Raw genomic sequence first — 26,263 nt, forward strand, 5'->3', positions numbered from 1 at the left:
AAAACATATTGAAGTTGAAATGTTTAAATTTGGGGGGCACTGCATGGTTACAAGTGAGGAAAGGGTCAATATGGTAATTTGTTATGCCTAACAACAAGAACAAATTGTATATCATTTAATTTAAGTAAATTCATTCATATGTGAAAAACTAATATTAAAAAGTTTCTTACTGTTTAGTGCTCCCTTATTTCCTTTTTGTGTTCCATCATTTATTTCCTCTGTGAAAAACTGTTACAAGTCTGTCCTCTTTTTCCGTCCAAGTGTGCCGCTGACCTGCATGTGGAGAAGACAGTTTCTTACAATACAAACTTTAAGGATTATTTTCATTTGAAGAAATTCCCAAATGCTTCAAGCAGCACAATATTGCTTGCATACCAATATAGCAAAAGTACAATGTGACTTTTCTATACAATTTACACATAAATTAGAGTTTCTCCATTGATTCTTCATAACACTGTAATGGTTTCAAGGGGGTACTCTACAGTGTCATAATGGTTGACTTCCTTTCAAACCATGAGTGAAAATATGATTATCAGCAATATAAATTTTGTCCATTCATTTCAAAGTTCATCGCCTAGCTCGCATTAGCATGCTGTTTGCTGATCTGTATGTAGACTGCAGGTTCGAAACTAGCTGCAGAAACGTAGCTCTCTGAAAAAATATTTTGACGGAACGGAGAGCTACATATCCGCCCCTTAGAAAAACCTTCGATTTACGGCGCACAAAAAGCTGTGCACGGTTGAGGCCTGATATTGTTGTATTCTTGTGTTGCTGTCTCATAAATTTAGTATCAAAAAATTCTCAACATATTTTCTTACTATACTTGTGTCCAAACACACTTTCAAATATTCATTAAAGGTCATAGGAGACGATTTTCAAAAAAAAAATTGTTTTGCACAAAAATGTGTTAAATTCTTCTTTAATTACTTAACATATGTAAATATGTCATTCACAAAAAATCGTAAGGTAACCGGCGCTACAGACCGTCAAATACTGCTGTGGTGTGAAGTATCAAAATAGTAAGGTGACTTATCTCCCTTTTTTGATGACGTCAAAAGAGACCAGCCTGACGCAAATGTGTATTTGTTTATACTAACAACTGCGGGTTTAGCCGTCAAAATGTTCAATGTGATTACATTCAACTATAATGTAGCAAGTCAGGTATTTCTATATATACTTTTGTCTAAATGATCCTACGTTTAGAAAGATCTGGTACGTGTGAAATCTACACAGAGAACACAGAACTGGAGGTTGTTTGACAATCATTTTACGTGATTACGGGGGTTGATGAGGATCAGTTTCATTATTGTATATACTCTACTTTGGCAAAAACTAATGGGTTTATGAAATTAAATCTTCGACCAGATGCAGTTGTAACTATTTTCGACTACAGACCAACTGCAAGCACGGCTAAGATGAGAAAATCCTGCAAAACGTTGACTGATGACGGTAGTGCAGATATTCATAATTTAGTATAAACATGATCTGATTTGTTTAGAAATGAAATAGTCATATGAAGCTCTTCTGATCAGAATCTTTTTCTCTGAATATATAAGTACATGTAAATAAATTGAAGATGAATATAGGTCTAACTTTATATGTTGAAAGTTGCATTATCAGACCCCCCCCCCCCCCCCCCCCCCCCCCCCCCCCCCCCCCACTCTTTTCTGTTTGAAAAAGAATGTTCAAAGCAAATGGTGGAGCGATATTGAAATTACAAGTTTTTATATTAGGTGAAATAAACCAATTTTTACAGTCATGCAACAGTTGGGGGATGATTTTTCTTCTTCTTCAAACGAAGCACTAATTTGCACGTTGGTTTCCTTATTGGGGTCAAAATTTAAAACAAAAAATAACGTTAATTAAAGGCCAAGGATTTTGAACAACCGGTCAGTTTTCCTCAGGGCGGGACTAATTTTAGGCAGGTGTGAAGCCCCAATCCCAAGGGAACCCTGCTAGCTTGTATATACCTTCCCAAATACACAGGATGTTTTCTGTGTTACCTGCATTACCTGTACGTTTTTGTAAATTCATGGTAGTCATTTTTCTTGACGTGCAGGTTAATCGAAACGTTGATAATTAAATCTAATGAATCAACACATAAAATTAAAGCTCGATAAATTTATTTTGTGTAAATGAGAACTTTGGCCATTGATAAATTAGGCAGATTATTCTTTTTTCTAAGTTTTCACATATCCGTTTGACTGCCTTCGTCGGATACCCAGTATCCGACGATGTATGACTGCAAACATACAGTTTCCAACCGGGGTTCCTGCGTACTGTGGAGATTTTCTGGCTATGTACAGCTTATGAACCAATCATCGTCCCACACCCCACAATGACTCAACATATTCCAAAACTGTTTAGAAAGTTTTATTCTGTTTGAATTAGTTTTTCTGGACCGCACACCTGAATTCTTTGGCTACCTAAAGTTGTCTGTTTGACTTGTCCATAACTCATGGCCTACAAAAACAGTCAGGACATTCGGATTTTTCGACAAATACTTCAATAACTGGTCCAGACGAAGAATTTGTTCTTCCTCTGGCTTCCATGCAGTTTCAACCATTATACACAAGAAAGAGCCCTTATAGCCAATCTGATTAAAATAAGATCTTTGATTTGCTCCGTTATTTTTATGTCGCTATACACAAAAGAATGTTGTAAAATTGTAAAAGAATGTTAAAGCCATTTATATTTAATATTATTATATTTACCTGCTAAACTAAAATAGCTGCACACAATACTTGTAAAAATCAATAAATTCAAAATACGGCGCTCACGATGTGTGCAAAGGAAATTCTGATCTGGCTATAAAATATATCCAAGTCAGGGTGGGACTTGGACACATAAAACCAAAGGGGGATGAGGGGTGCCCACCTTTTTTGTCAGTCAGCCTTCAATTTGACAACAACAACCCCCACCCCCCCTGGAAAAAAACCTGCATCACCGTGTCTGCAAGGGTTATAGAAATAGCGCAAGTAATAACTATCTATATTTCTCTTATTGTCATCAGAGAATGTACTCTGAAACTATCATACATTTATCATTAACCAGTCAGTATTATTTCAACCTATTCGTAATAAATAGGACCTTGATCGATCTTCTTGTTCGTCCTCCGATGAAAAATCGTCGATGTGGCTGGTATTTGCATTAATTATGAGTTCAAAGTGATATCCTTGTATAACAAACTATGGTTCCCCATTCAAAAACTCCCCCAGTTGCAAATAAATTGTTTATGGGTGTGCTTCTGTTTTGATTCACAAATCTGAGTGTGGTCTCTTATGACGTCACAAATTCAGGAAATCAGGAACGATAATCGGGTAACGATTTTCTATTCCAACTAACTTTGCATCTCAATTTCTTAGAGTTCATATCGTTATTAATCTTAAAAAGGCATTTTTATGAGGAGGCTATGAAATAAAGTTGATAATTATGGAGAGAAAAGGTATTGTTAAAAACCGTCTCCTATGACCTTTAAAGCCCCATACGACCAGAAAACTCCCAGCTTCAAATGATTTCGTTTGTTGACGTAGCCATGTGAGGTAGCCGGGTCAATTTGAACCCTGTTGTGTTGGTATATATTCATAAAATTCGTTTTAAGTTATATATTCGTTCTTCATTTATTATCAAAACGAATAATTTATAGAAATTGAAAAATATAGTTTTTCTAAAGGTAAAATAAGCTCTTGATTAATGAAAATGCTACAGAAGTTCTTAACACTCGTGTGGCCATGTGACAGGGATGGAGATCGGATCAGACTAATGACAGCCGCATTGCCGTGAGTTTAGCTATTTGAATAATCATTATTTAAAGGAACTAGGATGATATACTATCTAAAATATTTAGCTAAAATATTTGTGGGGATATTAGTTCACATCTAGACATTATTGTGCAAGTATGGAAATGAACTGGGATTCGAACTGACTGGCTACCTAACATGGCTACGTCAACAAATGAAATCATTTGAAGCTGGGAGTTTTTGGGTCGTATGGGGCTTTAATGAATATTTGAAGGTATGTTTGGACACAAGTATAGTAGGAAAATATGTTAAGATTTTTTTCACTACTAAATTTATGAGACAGCAATACAAGAATACAACGATATAAGGCCTCAACCATGCACAGCTTTTTGTGCACCGTAAATCGAAGATTTTTCTAAGGGGTGGATCTGTAGCTCTCTATTCTGTCAAAATAATTTTTCAGAGAGCTACAGTTCTGCAGCTATTTCGAATCCAGCAGGGGTTTTAAATTTTTTCCCAGATTACTTTCTACTAAAACTCCATTTTCTGACTAACTAAAGTAAATAGATATCTTTGTACATATCCTCCACTTTTCATCTATATCAAACCCTGGTGTATTTTTATAAGTATATATTTGAAAGTAAAACTTGTTCCCCTATTGTGGCCCTGGGGTCATCACTTGAACAACTTGGAATCGATGCTACATCAGGAAGGTTTCATGTAAGTTTCATGTTTTCTAGTCCAGCGATTCTTGAGAAGATTTACCTCGTTTTTACTTATTTTTGACTATATCCACTTAAAAGGGGGTATGACCCTTCCTTTGAAAAATAAAATAAACAAGAGATCTTTGTAAAACACATATGCCCCCCATGGTGCAAAATTGAAAAGGATTATACACACACACATCATTTAATTGAGAGTAGTATCATCAATTCAAAATATTGAGCACACAATATCTTCCTATGTCAAGAGTGGATTGACCATGTGACCTAAAAATCAATAGGGGTCATCAACTCCTGAAGATGTACCAGTGTACCAAGTTTGATGTCTGTCAAGCAAAGGGTTCTCAAGATATTGAACGGACAGTATATTCCTATGTCCAATTTGACCCGTGACTTTTGACCATGTGACCTTAAAATAATTAGTAGTCATCTTCTCCTGAAGATGTACCAGTGTTCCAAGTTTGATGTCTGTCAAGCAAAGGGTTCTCAAGATATTGAGCGGACAGTATATTCCTATGTACAGTTTAACCCTTGACCTTTGACCATGTGACCTCAAAATCAATAGTGGTAGTCTTCTCCTGAAGTCGTATCAGTGTACCAAGTTTGATGTCTGTCAAGAAAAGGGTTCTCAAGATACTGAGCAGACAGTATATTCCCATGTCAAGTTTGACCCTTGACCTTTGACCATGTGACCTCAAAATCAATAGGGGTCATCTTCTCTTGAAGATGTACCAGTGTATCAAGTTTGATATTTGTCAAGCAAAGGATTCTCAAGATATTGAACGGACAGTATATTCCTATGTTCAGTTTGACCCTTGGCCTTTGACCATGTGACCTCAAAATCAATGGGGGTCATCTTCTTCTGAAGATGTACTGGCGTACCAAGTTTGATGTCTGTCAAGCAAAGGGTTCTCTAGACATTGAATGGTCAGTATATTCCTATGCCCATTTTGACCCTTGACCTTTGACCATATGACCTCAAAATCAATAGGGGTCATCTACTCCTTAGGATGTACCAGTGTGCCAAGTTTGATGTCTTTCAAGCAAAGGGTTCTCAAGATATTGAGCGGACATTATATTCCTATGTCCAGAGTAGATTGACCCTTGACCTTTGACCTGAAAAACAATAGGGATCCTCTTCTACTCATAACTAACCCACATATGAAATATCTTTATCATCAAGTGAATGGTTCTCAAGATATTGAGCGGACAACACATGGTCTACAGACCGACCGACAGACAGACAGGTGTAAAACAATATGCTCCCTCTTTTTCAAAGGAGGGCATAAATATTGAAGCTTCTTCAGTCAAGGATGCTCTCTACCAAGTTTGGTAGAAATTGACCCAGTGGTTTTGGAGAAGTTGAGAATGTGCAAAGATTACAGATTAACCTCTCAATGGACAACAGACAGAATGATCTATATAGACAATGAGCGATTAAAAAAGCTAGCTCAGGCAAGCTAATTAAAATGAAACAAATGAAATTGTTAAACAAATAGCTTACTTTTAGGCTTACAGGTAAAATGAAGCTCACTGCTTATTTCTTTAATGGCTTCAGGATCAACATCAATTGATGAACCTCATTCACTCTCCTCATCTAGTAGTCCCTTTCTTGGTTTCTGAATTTAAATATGAACTAAAATTGTAACTACACAAACTGGAATTATAGTAAAATTACCTGACAACTTGAAAGAAAACATGAGGAGTGTGGTTCCAAAAAAATTTCTTGATAAGTTATTCATGTACATGTACTCAACTTGTTGTTCATTTATATGACCTTTTCTCAGTACTTTCCTTGGACCATGAAGACCTTTCTTGTCACTATCATATATACTTGCATTTAAGTCAAGTAAGTTTGATTCTGAATATATGTCAAAGTTATCATTGCATACTACTACTGAAAAAAATTTCTTACTGCAAAATCGCAAAATTAGAAAATTTCAACAATATTTTAAGTTATTAATTTTATGGACCAAGCTAGTCACTCAATGTCATTTAAATGCATTCTTTCCCCATGAAAAATATTTGTGAATAATTACATGCTGTCTTCTGAGTATAAACAAGGATAAATTCAATATAAGAGTACAAGTCTTAACTCTATCATTCCCTACCAACACACTTGTAAAGAGAGTATTAAAGTATTAATTACTACCATGTGTTTGTGTGCTATCTGAAATAGTGAGATGAAATTAATAAGAGGCCCATGGGCCACATTGTTCACTTAGGTCATCTTGGCCCTGTCATTGTTCATGTGTTGTGATTTTTTAAAGATTTCTTTTATCAATCTTTATTCTTATAAAAAAATTTGACCTCATATTGCTTCCCAAACATAGCCCAGGGTTCGAAATTAACTCATGTCCGTAAGTCCGAGACTAGTAGAAAACATGTCGGACTAGTGAACTCTCTATAGCACTAGTCCGTACGGACTAGTGAAAATCCGGAAATCAATTTTGAATTGGTAAAGATTTTAGCAAGATTTGTCTGAGTCTCTTAGATGTTTGAACTTATGGTTGATTACCTGCATGGTCAGGTGTTTGCATGACTATGACAGTCTGATCTTCCAAACACATGGAGTGCGTTTGAGACCGCCGTTCTTCGAACGAGCACACATTGTCAAATTCCTGCCGATTCCGAACGCCGAGTACACATCACGAGAACGTGTTCTAGGTGCAAGAATTGCAAGTAGTGTGGTCCGAGAACATGCACGTTTGTATGCACATGTTCTCGTCATTCGCGACTCTAACACAGTAGTTCATAACACTATAGCTCATGACTTGGTCAATCGAGTGAATTTTATTGACTTTATTGATAAAATTTCGAACTCCTGTGACTCTAAGGTCTGAATACCAAAACAACAGGAACGTCGATCTCGAACGCACTTATGGACGTTTATCAAAGGATTAACTCAATATGGTGGTCTCTTTTTCTTCTATAGGTGTCAGAAATTGAACTGTTTGCAACTGTGATGTGTTTAGTTTGATTAAAATGAAGATCATTTTTTGATATACTGGACGGACTAGTGAAATGCTTTGCAGACTAGTGAACATCAATAGTGACTAGTCCGAACGGACTAGTGCTTGAAAAAGTTAATTTCGAACCCTGTAGCCCCAAAGGCCAGATCACAACATAACTGAAAATGAATTCACATGATACTGGATGCCTCAACACCAATATGACTAACTTGATCTTGCTGTTCTGGATAAGACCAAGGTCACAATATCATGGTATGATATGAAAGACCTTGCCATATGAAATCTATATATATAGAATATGAAAGCTTTATCTTAAATATTTCAGGAGATATTAAATACCCTGGTAGGTAAGATTTTTTCTTATTAAAAGTAGACAACTTCCAAGTCAAGGTCACAAATACATCAAGGTCTGCAAGCCTTAATTACCTTGAATAGTTCAGAAGATATTGAATAGGTCAGGGATTTTTTTTTTTAAGTACAGTCAAACCTGTATTAAGAGACTGTCCAATGAAGAATGGAAAAAAGGTCACATATGACAGGCGGTCTCTTAATACAGGTTGCCTATTTCCGCAGTTAATGGATAAAATTTCGCAAATAATTTGTACAATGGAGAAAATTACTACATCTATTTGGAATTTATCATTAAGAATATCAAGTACGGTTTTAATAGTTGTAAAATAAAATTAATAATACACTGTAGTTAAAAATCTAGAAAACAATGTGTTGTATCATGATTTATTATTCATCAAAAATTACATTTAATCTGTTTAAAAATGATAAACATGCATTTCATATTACACATTTACATGAGATTTAAATCTCATTTATGAACTGCATGTAAATTTTCTAAAACTTATAAACACTTTGTTGTAAAGAGTATTTATGTATAGCCGTCCCGTGGGGATTCGGATTAGAATAGGTCCTCAGTACCTCTTGCCTGTTGTAGAAGGCGACTAAATGAAGGACCTTCAGATGAGACTGCAAAAACCGAGGTCCCGTGTCACACCAGGTGTGGCATGATAAAGATCCCTCCCTGCTCAAAGGCCATAAGCGCCGAGCATAGGCTGAAATTTTGCAGCCCTTCACCAGCTCTGGTGACGTCTCCATATGAGTGAAATATTCTCGACAGGGACGTTAAACAATATTTAATCAATCAATCATGTATAGCCTACTTGTACAGTGTAACTAAAAAATGCAATACTTGTGGTAAGAAAGCAAATGATGAAGTGTTGTGTCTCCTTTTGTACAATACATGCTGGGAATATGTTATTCAATTTGAGAAACATTAAATAAATCAACATATCCATTGTAAATGCACAGCAAATCTTTTAAGCTTTGAACTAATGCAGGCAACTGTCTTGAACTCGGACGTGTCAAATATTCGGGACATCTCGAAGTGAGCCACTAGTTCTGGTCATTATTCTGGAAATTAATTCAGAGGGCCTACTAAACAAGATCACCGCCAAACTATGCGTTATAAAACGAAAGTGTTAGGGGCGATAATTCCCAGAATAGTCGTGCATTTGAAAACGAAAGTGTAGGGGCGATAATTCCCAGAATAGTCGGCTCAACCAAAATCAAAAGTATTAATCGCGTTGTAATGGAAAAATGTACAGTCGTTAAATAAAGGTAAAATTTCGTGAAAATACACGAAAAGGTTTTAAAAATCATGGTCATTGGTCACATCAAGACAGGTGGTCGTTTAATACAGGTACAATATATAGAGCAACTTCTTGGGGGGGACTTTTTATGGTCACATACGACAGTGAGTCGCTTAATACAGTGGGTTGTTATGGCAGTTTTGACTGTAGGTCAAACTCCAATGTCAAAAGATCAAACACCATTGTGTACAAGGTCTTGCCATAAAGAATATATATACAAACTAGATGCGATCTCGTTGCGAGCAATGAGTGGGTCTTCCGTCCAATTTTAGATGTGATGAGATAAGAATTTGACCGAGATTTTCGTTCATAAATAATGATACAAAAATAATGTATAGACGTACAACTTATCTTCGGTAATGTTTTACAAATATTGATCATTTAAGTGTTATAAATTAAAGACTCTCTGCCCCTCTCGACCATTAATGAAAGGGGTCAGCCTTTTTCGAGAAAAAAGTTAATAATATTATTTACTGCAATACAAAATCGACTGATCAGGCGAGTCATGTCGCCCGGAGGCCTTTTTTTTTAATATATCATTCTAGATATATCTCGCAAAACTGAACAAATTTTGTTCTACATGTCCTATCAAAATTTTCTTGAGAAAAGTTATTGATTGCAACATTTATCAGACTGTTAAGGAGAGTCATAAGGCCCATGGGCCTTTTTCTTGATATCGTTTGAAAGATCTTGCAAAACTGAACAACTTTTGTTCTACATGTCTTATCAAAAGTTTCTCCAGAAAAAAGTTATTGATTGTGACACTAATCAAACTGTTCAGGTGAGCCATGAGGCCTGTTCGCCTTTTACATGATGTTGTTCAAAAGATCTTGCAAAACTGAACAACTTTTGTTCTAGATGTCTTATCAAAAGTTTCTTGACAAAAATATCATAGATTGCAACGATAACCCAACTGTTCAGGTGAGCCATGAGACCCGCAGGCCAATTTCTTAACATCGTTAGTTAACGCTTGCGAAACTGAACAACTTTTGTTCTACATGTCTTGTCAAAAGTTTCCCGAGAAAAAAGTTATTAATGTTATTAATTATGATACAAATCCGACTGTTCAGGCGAGCCATGACGCCCAGAGGTCTATTTTTTGATATCATTAGATAGATCTTGCAACACTGAACAACTTTTATTCTACATGTCTTATCAAAAGTTTCGTGAGAAAAAAGTTAATCATTGTAACAGAAATTCAATGGTTCAGGCGAGCCATGAGGCCCATGGGCCCATTTCTTGATATGGCACGAAAGATCTCAATAAACTGTACAACTTTTGTTATATATGTCTAAGCAAAATATTTACGAGTTAAAAATTCTGATTTAAAACGTGGAAAAAAATTGGGCACTTTTTTAAACTCCATTTTCGACCCCTACTGAGCTTCCATACTAGGCACTTCCGGAAATTTTGAAAATCCAGGTGCACAACTACAACATGTCGTCTAACATCACTGAAAATTTCAGCACTCTAGCTTTTATCGTTTTTGAGATTTTGGCCACACAAAATGATCATCTAAAAATCGATAAAAGGGGGATAACTTTCGACCGGAAGTGAATTTTCAAAAATAAAAAAATATGTGTCAGGTTTAGATCATGATACATCATCCCTAAAATTTTCAAAGAAATCCATCCAGCCATCTCTGAGAAATCGTCTGCACAAAATGTGTAAAGAGAAAAATATTAATAATAATAAAAGAAGTGAAAAATCAACAACAGAATAATAGAAGGGTCTTCCGTTGGAGACGGAAGACCCTAAATATGAAGCCCTATCTAACATAGTTCCAAATATATTTAATATGTCATGTTTTCTTAAAAGTAGGTCAAACTCCAAGTTCAAGGTCACAAGGTCAAAAATCATGACATGAAAGGAAAGGTCTTGCCATAAGAAATACAAATACAAGATATGAAAGATCTACTTTAAATAGCTAAGGACATTGTACTACAGTGGAGCCTCGTTAATCCGGACACTTTGGTTCCCAGCAAAATCGTCCGGATTATTGAAGCGTCCGGATAACTGAATTACATATTTTCTATCTTAAATTTACATAATAAGTAACCACTTACTTTATTGATGCGTAGTGAATTAAATACATTCTTTCATTGGATTTAACCATTTGCATTAGTAAATAAATTACGATAACATGGATTTTTTTAGGGTCTGTAGAGGGCCAAAATTTGGCCCCATTCCCAATGCTGAAAACCAGGTGTTTTTCCCAAAATGATGCCTAAAAATTCCATATAATGGATGCTTTGATGAAAATATGCCATGAGGGGCCATCCAACCTTAGTGCGACTCTGTTGCAAAATAATTGAGTTTTTTCTCTGCCAAAGACCAGAAATTAAAGCATGCTTAAGCCAGCCACATTGATAATAAAATATCAAATGGTTAATTTTTTTGCTTATTTTTCTTATTTATCTGTATGAAACAAATTTCCCAATTTCAATCAAATATCTCTGTTTTTCCCAAACTTGAAGGCCCTGGCCCCTGAATTCAAGGGGTAAAAAATCCCTGGATAATGTCAACATTTCCATGCATTAAAAGAAAAAAAACCCATTTACATGCATTTCAAAGCTCTAAAATTGAAATATACATGTGCAGTGTATTTGCCTATATGCTTACATTGTACATAATTGCATATTAGCACTACAAATAAATATACAAAACAGTGTACTGCATGCACTAAAACAGAAAATGAAGCACTATATGTAACTATAAATAATATTTCATCACACTTTTACTTCTTAAAGGGGCCGGTCATTCCGTCTGTCACAATTCACGGATTCAGTGGTCTGTTAAAACTATCTTCATCGTCGAATGTTGATTTAAGAATTTCATCTTTATCATGTCAGTTGACAACATTCTTTGACCAAAATTCCATCTGCCAGAATTTATATTTCTGATTCTATAATTATCCAGGCCAATATTGGAAGAACAAAATCATGATATCGTAATATTAAGGCGTACTACTGCTTTGATCTACCATACGCACCAAGCATTTTCATCATGCGATATTAATGAAACAAAACTCAGATGAAACCAACATTACGGGTACATACAAAATTTAATTGTCATTTTCCTTAAAATGGTAATTTTCTCACTTCTACCCAGAGTCGAAAAATTTAAAAGCAATGAAGCTCTACAACATCACAACAAGAATCAATCATACATAGGTACACTCTCACATGCCTGACATTTTAAACACTAAAAATTTACTACATGTACATATACATGCATGTGCATGCACATACATGCATATTTCACGCCAATCAACAGTATAAAATCCAGAATCTAGAAGTACATTCTGCACTCTTTAGATTTAAACAAGAATTCTGAGAGTATTGCATGGCAATACATAGTCCCCTACCGCTTGCAAAAATTACTGTACCACAAAATTATTCAAAGTTCATTATGTATGTAGGTTATGGTAAAAGGGAAAATTGGGGAACCAGGATAGGAAATCAACTACTATTTGAGTAGAGACTAGACCAGGGGAAAAAAAGAGAAATTTATAATTAGGTTTATAATTAGGTCTTTAAACTACTAGATATTAATACCTTATTTTGTTTACTAAATCCACATAACCTTGTATCTACAAAACAAACCTGTCTATACATCAGAGACTGTTTTAATGTTAGAAATAAGTTTTCAACAGTTTGATATTTTGTAATGTATCAATATATATGTGTATCTATGTATGGCTAACAACACATTCTTATATAATGTGCTTTAGTGCCAATAAAGAATTGAATTGAATTGAATTAAAGGACGTACATCTCATGTTTTCAAAGTATACAAAATTATATGCATTTTGCCTTCTTTATATGCTTATAGTAATTAATTCTAATAGTTCGTTCACCGAAATTTTGCGATAAATTAACCACAATACAGACTTAAATCTAAGCCCTGATTTCAAAAGTCTAGTTAATTAGGCAGGTAGCAGAGCTGCCAACATTATAAAATGGAAAATAGTAAGGTGGGGGTCAGGGGGCTGCCTAGACCCCCTGCCGCTGGAGATTTTTTTATGAATAAACATGTAACCTGAGCAATTTTAGGCACATTTCAATTCCAAATTTAATGAATTTAGACATACTAATTGTTATACATTTTACAATTTTACTGCAAAAGATCAAATACATCTTTTATTGATTTTACTTTCTAAAACTTGGGTAAAAAATAGTTACATTAGTATATTGCATAATTTTACAGTTACTGTGTCAGTTATTCTGGCAAGTTTTTATATATTATATATATAATTTTAGTTACTGAATCAGTTATTCTGGCAAGTTTTTTTAATGTCATTTTCGCTGCCGTGAGAAATGTTGAAGATTTGTCAAACAGATTGTACACGTATACAAACTCCCCCTTTCTGACTTTGAAACGAATACCGTATTTTGCCGAATATAATACGTAGTGGTGTTTAATACGCACCCCCCACTTTGAGCCTAAAAGTTGGTGAAAAAACGCACTTCGGGTGTATAATACGCAGCAAAAATTTTGACCAAGCGGTAATCTTTATTTTATACTTGGTGTTAATTTTCACTTAATATTTTTGCAGAAATAATGAATTCTAAACAACGCACAATAATTTGCAAACTTTTTGAGATGAGGTCTACATCGCGGTAATCTTCAATGAGAATCTTCAGGGAAATATCAACCCGGACAAGCCTGTTCATTTCAGCAAAGCACGAGATTTTGTAGCATTAAAGTCTTAACTGACTCGATATTTCCTTTGTTGAAACTTAAAATCAATCAAATAGCCGATGTTATAAAAAAAAAATGAAACAATTAAACTATCGCTTATTTTACTGTAATCAACACACCATGGTAGGTACAAAGATGCAAATTATCAACTCCTCGTTAACTACGATGACTATTAAAATGTGTGGAAAAAAAATTTGTTAGGTATTTCTTTACCCGGAGGGGGTATCTAACAAAAGCAGTGTACACAACAATGGCTTCGTAAAACACACGCTTTTACGCAAGAATAGTTATTTCAAAGATTCAAATAAGTATTTCATTAAAAATTAGGCCTATTCATAAAACTTACAGTAAACAAACTTTTAGCAAGTGACAAAATTATTTTCCAACAATTTTAGCACGTGTCAAGGCATTATTGTGTACACATGCTTTCAATAATGGCGGCATGCGATGTAATGAATAGTCAGATCCAATGCAATTTGATTGGCTGTTTGTTTCATGATAATTGAATTATTTAGATATTGTAAGTATATATATCACATTTTCTGTAATTTTACGTTTCTGTAGTAATTTTCTTGAGGTCGAATTTTCTACTTAATAAATAGGTGAACGTGAAAAGGCGCGGCGTACAGTATCCGAAGCCTTGGTCTTTGAGTGAAATATTACACTACTTAATCGCCGAGTTTCATCTGGAAAAAAAGGTCAAAAACCTATTGTGGTATATAATACGCACCCCTTTCTGACACAAAAATATTCTCTAAAAAAAGTGTGTATTATATTCGGCAAAATACGGTAGATGATTACAGTGTACTTGCATATTGTTCTTTGAATTTCTAGCTCCATTAGGCTTTCTTCTTTGGGGGAGTATTGTTGTTATTTCCATCAACACATGCTTTACATTCAGTAGCAGCTGCCATATTGTTTATTTTAAAGCATTAAAATGATCTAGACTCTATATAGATATAGACTATGCAAACAAACGTAGTAACGACTATAGCTTGCTTATTATAAAAGTAAAAACCAATGACGGACAGCTCTAAAAATTTCAAAATGTCAAATAAGCGAAAATCGAAAGATGTACAGTGAAATCGTAAGTCATATTTTCGGCCCTAAAATCGTAAGCCTTACGCCAAAATCGTGAGGGTTGGCAGCTCTGAGGTAGCCACGTGGTACAGTGACGTCACATGCGCCCTTCGGATTGTGAAAGTACTATGAGGTATTACTAAAAACTCAGATTTTAGGGGCCTAATTTATTCACCATGGGCAACATTTAAATCGAAGTTGACAAATTTCCTGAGTTTTATATCTTATCGCCACCAGTGCATACAAATAGCTCAATGTAAATACCCAAATATAGCGAGGAAAGCAAGTATGAAATCAGCAATATTGCGAGTAAATAATGTTCATAGGGGTCACTGTCTACAAACTGTTCAGTAATGTTATTCCTTTATACATCTGTAATTGGCGCTGTTTTTCTAAAATAAACAGTGCAATCATTATTTATTTTTGGATTAGACCAATTATAATATGTTACATTGTTGACAACTATGCCCTAGGCCAAGCTACTAGCTGTCACAGGTGCATTTCACAAAGAAAGAAAAAGAAAAACAAGAGATGTTTGTAAAACACATATGCCCCCCATGGTGCAAAATTGAAAAGGGTTATACACACACACAAATATAATTGAGAGTAGTATCATCAATTCAAAATATTGAGCACACAATATCTTCCTATGTCAAGAGTGGATTGACCATGTGACCTAAAAATCAATAGGGGTCATCAACTCCTGAAGATGTACTAGTGTACCAAGTTTGATGTCTGTCAAGCAAAGGGTTCTCAAGATATTGAACGGACAGTATATTCCTATGTCCAGTTTGACCCTTGACCATGTGACCTCAAATTCATTAGTAGTCATCTTCTCCTGATGATGTACCAGTGTACCAAGGTCGATGTCTGTCAAGCAATGGGTTCTCAAGATGTTGACCGGACAGTATATTCTTATGTCCAGAGTAGATTGACCCTTGACCTTTGACCATGTGACCTCAAAATCAATATGGGTCATTTTCTTCTAAAGATATACCAGTGTACCAAGTTTGATGTCTGTCAAGCAAAGGATTCTTGAGACATTCAGTGGTCAATATATTCCTATGTCCAGATTGACCCTTGACCTTTGACCATGTGATCTCAAAACCAATAGGTGTCATCTTCTCCTGATGATGTACCAGTGTACCAAGTCTGATGTCTGTCAAGCAAAGGGTTCTCAAGATATTGAGCGGACAGTATATTCCTATGTCCAGAGTAGATTGACCCTTGACCTTTAACCTTTTGACCTAAAAAACAATTAGGGTCCTCTTCTTTTTATAACCAACCCACATATGAAATATCATTACAATCAAGTGAATGGTTCTCAAGATATTGAGCAGACAACTCATGGTTTACCACATGGGGTTAAGACCAGCAGTTTGACCTTGACCTTTGACCACGTGACCTGAAAATCCATAGGGATCATCTACTCTCTAAGGAAAGCCTCTGTATCAATTTTGGCTATTATAAAGCAAAGGGGTCAAACGATATTGAGTGGACAACACATAGGCTTAAGACCAGAGGTTTGACCTTGACCTTTGACCATGTGACCTGAAGGTCAATAGGGATCATCTACTCTCCAAGGGCAACCCTTGTACCAAGTTTGGTAGTTATCATGCATAGGGGTCAAAAGTTATTGAGTGGACAACACATGGTCTACCTCATGGGGTAAAGACCAGCAGTTTGACCTTGACCTTTGACCATGTGACCTGAAAATCTATAAGGATCATCTACTCTCCAGGGGCAACCCCTGTACCAAGTTTGGTTGTTATTAAGCAAAGGGGTCGAAAGATATTGAGTGGACAACACATGGTCTACAGACCGACCGACCGACAGTTGCAAAACAATATGCCCTCTTTTTTTCAAAGGGGGGCATAAAAACACAAATCAATAACTATAATCAAATTTAAAGTGGAAATCACATTATTTTATTTTAATAAAGCAATCTTATTATTATTTTTGAATTGCGATCAGGACCTCGATAGGAAGCGGGAGCACAGCATTATACTGATGCACTCTTGAAAGATTTTATGAGTTCAATGAGGAAATAATTTTATAATTATAATTTTAGGAACTACAATAGTCTATTATTTTTATAATTAAAAGTTCAATTATTTTGTATCATTAAATTTTTCGTAAATTTACCAGTTGGTAGAAACTGAGAGCACAAGTTACATTGTATATGTTGTTACAAGGTGAAGGTCAGTTGATCCGAGTGTGTATTGAATTTGAAGACCAAAACAGAATGTATGCTGTAGGCCTACCAGTGCTTATAAGCTTCCATATATCCATTTTCTTGCAGCTTATCTGGGTCTCTGTTCAAGTGGTTTTTGAAAAAGTGATTGGGTGTTTGTTTTGATTTGAATTTCATCGCTTTCAAACTCCAAAACTACGCAAAATATTTCATATAAAACACATTTAAAGTAGTTTAAGGCATGAAAAGAATTAATTTTGATGAAAAAGTTTAGAAACATGCGTTGAGTCCTTTAACCATATCAATAAACTGTGACATGTAGGTGATCAAGAATAATTTAGCTATATTGTTGTATTACTATGCTAGAAGTTTTAATGAGTGTAGTACTCTTTTCTACAGAGATAAGAAACTAGGATGTAAACTAACAATTCATGCTATTTTTTTATGTTCAAGGGCCATAACTTAATGAAAAATCAACAGACCGAGACAAAATTCGAACTTGATCTGTAACTTGTTATGGCAAAGTAAGGTACTAATTATCAAATGAATATCAACTGAAATGCAAACTGAACTTGTATTCCTCTGAGAGGAAGCCTTTGACTAAATATCAGGGCAATATCTGTATCTGTAAATGAAAAAGTCCGGAAAACTGTTTGACCTATTTTTTCCAAAACACAGATCAAGGATGGACCAATCCAGCTGAAATGCACATTGAACTTGTATTCCTCTGAGAGGAGGCCTTTGACTAAATATCAGGGCAATACCTGTATCCGTATGAAAAAAAGCCCGAAAAACTGTTTGACCTATTTTTAGCTGAAAAGTAGTTCAAGGATGGACCAATCCAGCTGAAAAGCAATCTGAACTTGTATTCCTCCGACAAGAAGCCTGTGACTAAATTTCAGCACAATATCTGTATTCGTAATGAAAAAAAGGCCCGGAAAACTGCTTGTCCTATTTTTAGCCCCAAAGTAGGTCAAGGACGGACCAATCCAGCTGAAATGCAAACTGAACTTGTAATCCTCCAAGAGAAAACCTGTGACTAAATTTCAGGGCAACATCTGTATCCACAATGAAAAAAAGCTCGGAAAACTGTTTGACCTACTTTAAGTCCTAATGTACGTCACGAACAGATGAACCAATTCAGCTGAAATGCAAAGTGAACTTGTATTCCTCTGAAAGGAAACTTATGAGTAAATTTCAGGGCAATATCTATCTGTAAGAAAAAAAGTCTGGAAAACTGTTTGACCTACTTATAGCCTTAAAGTAGGTCAAGGATGGACCAATCCAGCTGAAATGCAAACTCACTCTTTCAAAGTTGTATATGCATCTGTTACGGGAAAAAGTCCGGAAAACATGACCCCGGACGGACAGCCAGCCAGTCAGACAGACACATGGACAGCATCATAACATAATACGTCCCGTTCAGTGACCGTCATATAAAAATGTGTAGATCTATAATGGTGGGTGTTTTCTGTAATCAAAACAGTGCCCTTTGTAACATTCTGAAATACTGTATAATGGTATTTTCTGAGGATGTCCATTTTTTGCAGATATAAAAAAATCTGCAAAAATTACAAATGCAATATATATATATTATTACTACAGTAACTTGATCCAAAGAGTCGGATCACGTTGAGTTGACAGGCGCAGATCATCAGATCACACGAGACGCGAAGCGTCAAGTTTGATCTGATGATCTGCACCTGTCAACAAGACGTGATCCGACTCTTCGGATCAAGTTACTGTAGTAACAAGATGTACCGTGAGCAATGTTCACTAAGAATACCCTCCGCTCACCCCAATCTCCCAAAGGGTGTTGTAAATAGGTATAAATTACCTCTTTCCTGAGTGTAAGAATATGGTATGCCTTTGTAGAAGAAAATGGAAGATATAGTCCGAACACAAATCCATGGCATAAACCTATAATTTTGACCTTGAGATCAAAGGTCAAGGTCATAAAGAGGTCATGAATGTACATGACACATAGTCTCTTGGTGATACACCCATGTCTTATGGTATGACTATGTCAAAACCCTATAATCAATTTTGACCTTGAGGTCAAAGTTCAAGGTCATATACAGGTCATAAAGGTACTCCACACATCGTCTCATGGTGATACACTCATGTGTCAAATATGATATGCCTGTGTCAAAGAACAAAGAAGTCATGGCCCTGACACGAATCCATTGTAAAAACCTTTAATTTTGACCTTGAGGTCAAGGTCATATGGAGGTCATGAAGGTACATGACACATCGTCTCATGGTGATACACTTATGTGTCAAATATGGTATGCCTATGTCAAAGAACAAAGAAGTTAAGGCCTGGACACGAATCCATTGTAAAAAACCTTTAATTTTGACCTTGAGGTCAAGGGTCAAGATCATATAGAGGTCGTGAAGGTACTCGACACATTGTCTCATGGTGATCCACCTGTGTGCCAAATATGGTATGTCTAAGTCAAAGAACAAAGAAGTTATGGACCGGACACAAATCTGCAGACAGACAGACAGACGGACGGACAGAAAGACAGACAGAGTGATTCCTATATACCCCCCCAGAACTTCGTTCGGGGGGGTATAATGATAAATTTATCATATACCCCCTTATGCATTTTAAATCCACATTTATAAGATAATAAATGTAATCCAAATTATCAAAAACACAGACATACCATGAAATTATGTTTTGTGTACGCAGTTTCGTTTGTGACGCGGTCAATATTTTCCACAAATAACGTTGCGCTGATGCATTGTGACGGCATCAGTTTCAGAGGATACTGATACGGAATCAGAAAACCAGTATGGTTATCCGGAAAACCAGATCACACGCTGTGAAATCCACAGTATCAAAGAACGATACATTGATGGGTATAATATATATATATATCTCGATACATATAAGTATATAGATAGGTATAATGCAACCACATAAATTGAACATGCATAATTTTAGAGATCCATGCAATTGCAAAAATGTCCACAACAGAAAATACCCATTATACAGTATTGCAATTATTAATTTACCTTTGTGAATTGAAGTGTACAGGAATCTTTTTTATTTCGTTTCCTTTCTGCATCTAGAAAAGATATATTTTCCCCTCATCAATAAAATAGCAATACATAAACAAACAATGACAACATAATCATTGGAATTTTTTGTAAAAATTCAATGACATATTGTCTTTGCATGTTCTCACTTAATTTACATACATGTAACCTTAGGTTGTATGGGTTTCAGCTCAATTAAATTGGTATATGAAAATAATCACTTACATGCATATAAATTCTTGCAACTTCTTTACCAATAAAGACAATTAATTAATGTACATGCAGTTGTGTAAGTATATTCAATAACATTACCATTTGTTGACAAATCCTTTTTCATACTAAAATAGTCACAATCTTTTTCCACTTCTATCATGTCTATATCATTCTCATTATCTGAAAACAAAAACCTGTTTTTTGTGATGAATCCTATAAACTGCACTAAGCATCCTAAATTCATGATTACAAAATCTGTAAGACAAATAATTTTAAATCAATGAAAGGTGTCAAGTAAGTCTGAAATAGAAGGGGGGGGGGGGGGGGGGGGGGGGTGGATTGCAACAAAACTTTCCTGATACAGAAACATTGATCTGTATAGAAACATTAACATACAGCTTTTCAGTTTAATAAAATTGTAGTTTTAAGGCAGTGATTGCAAGGTATCACGTGGTTTCTTCATGTATCTAAAAAGAGACTATTTTCGTATCCGGAATACGTCAATCGCTTAAGCATCAGTAATATTGACAGACGATGGAAACAATTTAAGACTTAATTGTCAGCTATAACCAGACACAGGGTAAAGTGAAAATATGTTTAGAAATATACAAAAAAAAAATTAATGAAAAATCCCTTATGTTTTAATTATCTTTTAAATAAGAGTCATAAGGCCCTAAGTCTCCATGATACATCCCCCCCCCCCCCCCCATGTTAATTTTCAGTCTTACAACACATAAATTTAATTCACAAACCACTAGGCCTATTAAAATCATAATATTATACAATAATATAAATTCTATAACATGTATATGATGTTAGTGCACATAAGTCTAAAATGCTGGCTTTGTAAAATTCAAGGGAAACTAGGGGTGGGACGATACAGCATAAAGCCGATCCGATACGTATCACGATACCATAGACACGATACGATATATATCGCGATACTTTTCATGTTAGTAAAAGACTGTAAAAAGAGTTTCAAAATTTCAAATTTAATAAGGGAAAAACAAATTCACATCATAGTTTTGACTAGAAATGAAATAGCACCATAGTTACTTGACTACCTTTGATTTATCTGTGGTTCAAACCCCATTTTTCTCATAAACAGGTAGCCCGAATGAGTCCCAAACCGCAGATTTAGCGCCAGTTGGTATTACTAATTTGACGAAGTCCTGCTTCGTCGCCATTTTTGACAATCATATCGTACTTTTACTTTCACTTTCGAGTGTAAAATAACTGAATTCTTCCGTTCGGATTTTTTTGGATTAAATGGAAGTATCGTTATTTCAGTGGGTGTATCGATACGTAGATCGTCAGAAAAAATATCGCGATGCATCGGTGCACCGATGTATCGTCCCAATTTAACCCTAAGGGAAACCCTCAGGCGGAGAAAACACAGGATATGTAAATGCATCATTTTGTGCACAAAATATTATATTACATATATACACACATGAAACAATGTAGTGTATTTGGGGGGGGGGGGGGGTTATTATTCTATATTTAAGCTCGCGGACTAGAATGCCCATTTATCTATCTCTCTCTTCCCGCGTGTTCCGACTAGTTGGACACCATATCAAGAGTTCAGCAGTATTAATCTGTATATTGTTAGTTTATTGTTGGATCAGTGATTTATTATATATGATTCCCACCTAAAACGATTTGGTTGTTTTTACTGTTTGGGGAAATCACTTCATTGGCGTCGCCGATAGGATATATGGCGATCTTTTGAGACCAAAGCGATGCCTATATAGGGAACACCACGCTGTTTGGCCACATGTAATCAATTTTGATTTAATTCAATTTGATTTTTAAAGCATTAAATGAGTCGTTGTGAATTTAGTATGAGTAAATTTATGCAATTTCACATATTCATTTTCCTGTTGATCTGATCTTGTGCTAGGCCCATAGTACAGCAGTATGTATTTGCATTTGTTTAAAGTTGTCAGGCAGGAACAATATCAGTATGAGCCAAAAGCAATGGTCATTTAGTTTGGGTAGGGGGAGTCCCAGGCTCATGAGTGGCATGGGTGTCCTGGAGGGTAATGTGGCTAGACCGGGTGGTTTGGCAGTACTGTGGTTGGGGAAGTAGATATGTCCATCACCCAAGGGAATCGAATTCGATCTCTGCTATGGGGACAACTGGGAATGAACAAAGCCAAGGGCTGGGAGCTGCACAAGGAAATGATCAGGTCATGACCATGTTGGGGGCATTAGAGACCACTCAGACCATGATGGCATCCAATTTAGCTCAAATGACCCAAATACTTGCGGATTTGTCAGATCTTTCAGGGGGTAACTGCTCCCAGGAACCCAGTTCCAAGGAGGATATCGGTACTAGTAGTAATACTGTGAGCAGCCCAAATATGACTAGCTCGAGTAGTATTACAGGGAATCTTGGGTCGGATGTTCCCATTTATGCGACCAGTATCCCAAGCAACACTTGGGTTGCCCCCTACCAGAGCAGTACAGTTTTCTCACAGGGGTTCAATCAAGACAAGGGACTACACAAGACCCACCCAGAGTCCCTGTTTCTAGTGGGTTTGGCAGTAACCCGGGTGTAGTATCTCCCAGTCAAAGTGTTAGTGGGGGGACACAGTGGCGAGACAGTAGGGGGGGTTGTGCCCTGGGGGAAGCCCCTCTACAGTAATGTGAGTGTATCAAGCCCTGATATGTTGGGCCACCCTATGCACCCAGGAGCACATGTGCACACAAGTACGGAATCCCTCAAGGCCCAGAGCCACCCATGTTCTGCCCTGGGGCAGGGATATAGGGGTCAGCCCACTAGTGGGTCTGTGTCTGTAGTCACTTTCAGAAATCCAGCAGCTGGACTGGGTTCAGTAGGCAGTGAAGTTCCATTTGCACCAGAGATGGGGCGATTACATTGTAAATGTAATTGATTACGATTACGATTACTTTGAAAATCTATGATTACGATTACGATTACGATTACACATATTTTGAAAGTAATTTATTACAATTACGATTACTGTGAAAAGTAATCATGATTATATGCTTTTGAACAAGAAAAACAACAAATATTTACTGGTTTTATTAATAAGAGGGTATACTAGTTCAGATTATTAAGTTTAATTTAAACAGATTTAGACCTTAGTTGCTATTGAATACATGCAAATACTGTAAGTATAATATCATATAGATATGGATAAATCTTATGATGGCACACATAACATACATAAGCTCTAACTGTTATCTATTAAATAATTATTTTAATATGAATATAAAGTAATCATTGTAATCATTATTGTAATCATAAATTACGATTACTTTGCCAAAGTAATTGATTACGATTACGATTACTTTGCTTCAAAAACAAATGTAATCAATTACGATTACGATTACTTAAAAAAATGTAATCGATTGTAATCAATTACGATTACTGATTACGATTACCCCATCTCTGATTTGCACCCCCATCAGTTAGGGAAAGTACTTCTCTGGGGACCTCAGAGAAGTTCTCTGGATCAACGCCCACATGGTCATCTCGTAGTGATTCATCTAAGCCAAGGCGCAATATTCCAGCTGAGGCTAAAAGCCTCAAGTATACTAGTGGCCTTGAGTGGGGTTTGTTCTATGCCAAGTTTAGAACATTAGCTCGCTACTATGGGTGGAATGATGATGACAGCTTATTGGCCCTCAGCGTCTCTGTTGAGGGGCCTGCACTAAGGTATTTTCATCTCCTCTCATCACGTGGGGAGGACATGACATTCCACGAAATAACTGCCCGATTCAAACAGCGTTTTAGTAAAGGCACCCTGCAGGCAGCCTCGCAGGTCGAATTCAACTCCATGATTCAGGCGGCCAAGGAGAGTCTAGAGCAGTGGGGGGACCGCGTCATGGAAACTGCACAGTGTGCTCTAGGGGCAAGGGTCCCTGGTCAAGTGCTCCAGGAGCAGGCAGTCCTGCGATTCGCGATGGGATGTTTAGATGTGCGAGCAGGCCCGAGGTTGATCGACAACCCCCGTTAATATTGATGAGGCTGTTCAGCAAATAAAGACATACCAACTTAGTCGCCAGGCCTTAGCCCACCATCGTAAAGGGGTGCGTTCTATTTCATGTGACAGTCGGTCATCAGGTGGGGAGCAGTCTAGGTCTCCTTCACCAGCTCAACGTAGAGCTTCTTATGAAAGTTGGGGTCAGGCGAGCTCACCCAAATCTGGAGAGGTGCCCCGGGATAGATCAATGCGTGGTAGTGAGAGTAAGGTCACTCAAAGTAGGCAGGGAGTTTTCCCCGAGCCCTCATCGGCGCCAACAGGGGTCTGTACTTGTCATCTGCATGGCTAGCAAAGATGACGCATGCGGATGGGGTTCAATGTTTTGAGTGTCATCAGTCTGGGCATTATCATCGCAAGTGCCCTAACCGACCTAGGTCCGAGTCCCCAGCTCCACCAAACTCCCGCCAAGAGAAGGAGGCATAGGGTAAACGTGCGTTTTTCAAAATCCCCAACCGTTGGGGCTGCAACTAGAGTTACACCATCTGTGAGGTCTGGGGTGGTTGGATGTGGGGAAAGTGCATGGTGAGTACCCGTGTTACGGCACGTTTGGTCGCCTGGCGACGATACGTGCGGCACATTTGGTTGCTGACAACCATTCGTGCCGCACATTTCGTCACCAGCGACCAAACATGCCGCATGTATCATCGCCCAGCAACCGAATGTGCCGTGAGGGTGGACACTAATGGTCTTCAATTTTAGGCCATACCCTAGCAAGAATGGTCGCCATCCAAGCCCCCTGTCCCAAACATCAACTTTGCTTTTGTTTTGCAAAAAGGGTGTGTGTTCATGTGTGTGTGTATTCGTTTGTGTGTGTCTGTGTATTTGAGTGACAGTGTGAGTGTGTGCGTGCATACACGTGCATGTGTGTATATATTTGTGTGCATGCATGCATATGTGTGTGCATTCATGTGCAATAAAGTTTGTTTTGCATTACACACACACATACCTGCACACATTTGTGACTCAGGTCAAGTACGATACAAAGTCAACAAACAAAAAAGCTGGGCATTTCTGGATGGAATTTGATGTGAATTTATTCTGCAAACACACGAGTTGCAACATTTTAGCAACACAATACTCTTCCATACCATCCTTGTGGCATGTCATTTTTACATTTATTCCTCTGAACAGATAACTCACAAATCTTATAAGACATCTTATATAAGATATAAAATATCTTAATATGTTTTTTATACAAGATATCTTATATAGTATATAATATATCTCATAAATTGTATAAGATGTCTTATTAACGTTTTTTGATTTAAGATATCTCATTAACTCTTATAAGATATTTTATAACTGTTATAAGGTATCTTATAAAAGAAATTTTACAATATATCTCATATATTTTATAAGATATCTTGTAAAACATATAAGATATCTTATATGTTTTATAAGATATTTCTTAAACTTTATAAAATATTTTCTATTTCTATAAAATATCTAATAAATGAATTTTTATAAGATATCTTATAAACTATATAAAGTATCATATTGTTGTGTAATACAGTAAAATATCTGTATCTCGAATATGGTTTATCTCGAATACCCCGCTTGAGTCGAAGTCGACCGCCGGTCCCGGCCGTTTTCCCTATATAAATGATTAAAAAAACTTATATATGATATTTCGAAAACGCTAATCTCGAATACTCCGATTATGTCGAAGTATTTTCAAGGTCCCATACCCTAAATTCACCTGGTTTATCTCGAAGTACAGTCAATTTTATGCTCTGCTTACCATACCTGGCGTCGTTAAGTCACACATTCACACCCGCGGCTACATCAATTATAATCAATTATAATTAATGACCGCTAATCCACGCTCGCCTTTTCCGGGTAAACCCAGGTCGCAATAAATGATTCAACAGCTTGGGTGATTAGTGAAGCCTTTCAACATTACGGCTAAAGTT

At 36.5% G+C, this 26,263-nt stretch overlaps 1 long non-coding RNA gene across 5 annotated transcripts in view; it reads right to left on the bottom strand.

The window, feature by feature from the left end:
- LOC130047869 (uncharacterized) overlaps window positions 1–26,263 on the bottom strand; it is a 107,734-nt gene that overhangs the window by 56,599 nt on the left and 24,872 nt on the right. For 3 of the 5 annotated variants that reach the window (XR_008796684.1, XR_008796681.1, XR_008796682.1), the window contains 5 exons: window positions 20,434–20,514; window positions 20,098–20,150; window positions 18,379–18,544; window positions 5,967–6,081; window positions 171–273 (listed from right to left, as the gene is read on the bottom strand). This is a non-coding gene — a long non-coding RNA (uncharacterized LOC130047869). The remainder of the gene's footprint in view (window positions 1–170; window positions 274–5,966; window positions 6,082–18,378; window positions 18,545–20,097; window positions 20,151–20,433; window positions 20,515–26,263) is intronic. The other 2 variants (XR_008796685.1, XR_008796683.1) reach the window with 1 other exon arrangement.

This window comes from Ostrea edulis, chromosome 7 (genome assembly GCF_947568905.1).
Source record: "Ostrea edulis chromosome 7, xbOstEdul1.1, whole genome shotgun sequence".
In the NCBI taxonomy this organism is placed as follows: Eukaryota; Metazoa; Mollusca; class Bivalvia; order Ostreida; family Ostreidae; genus Ostrea; species Ostrea edulis.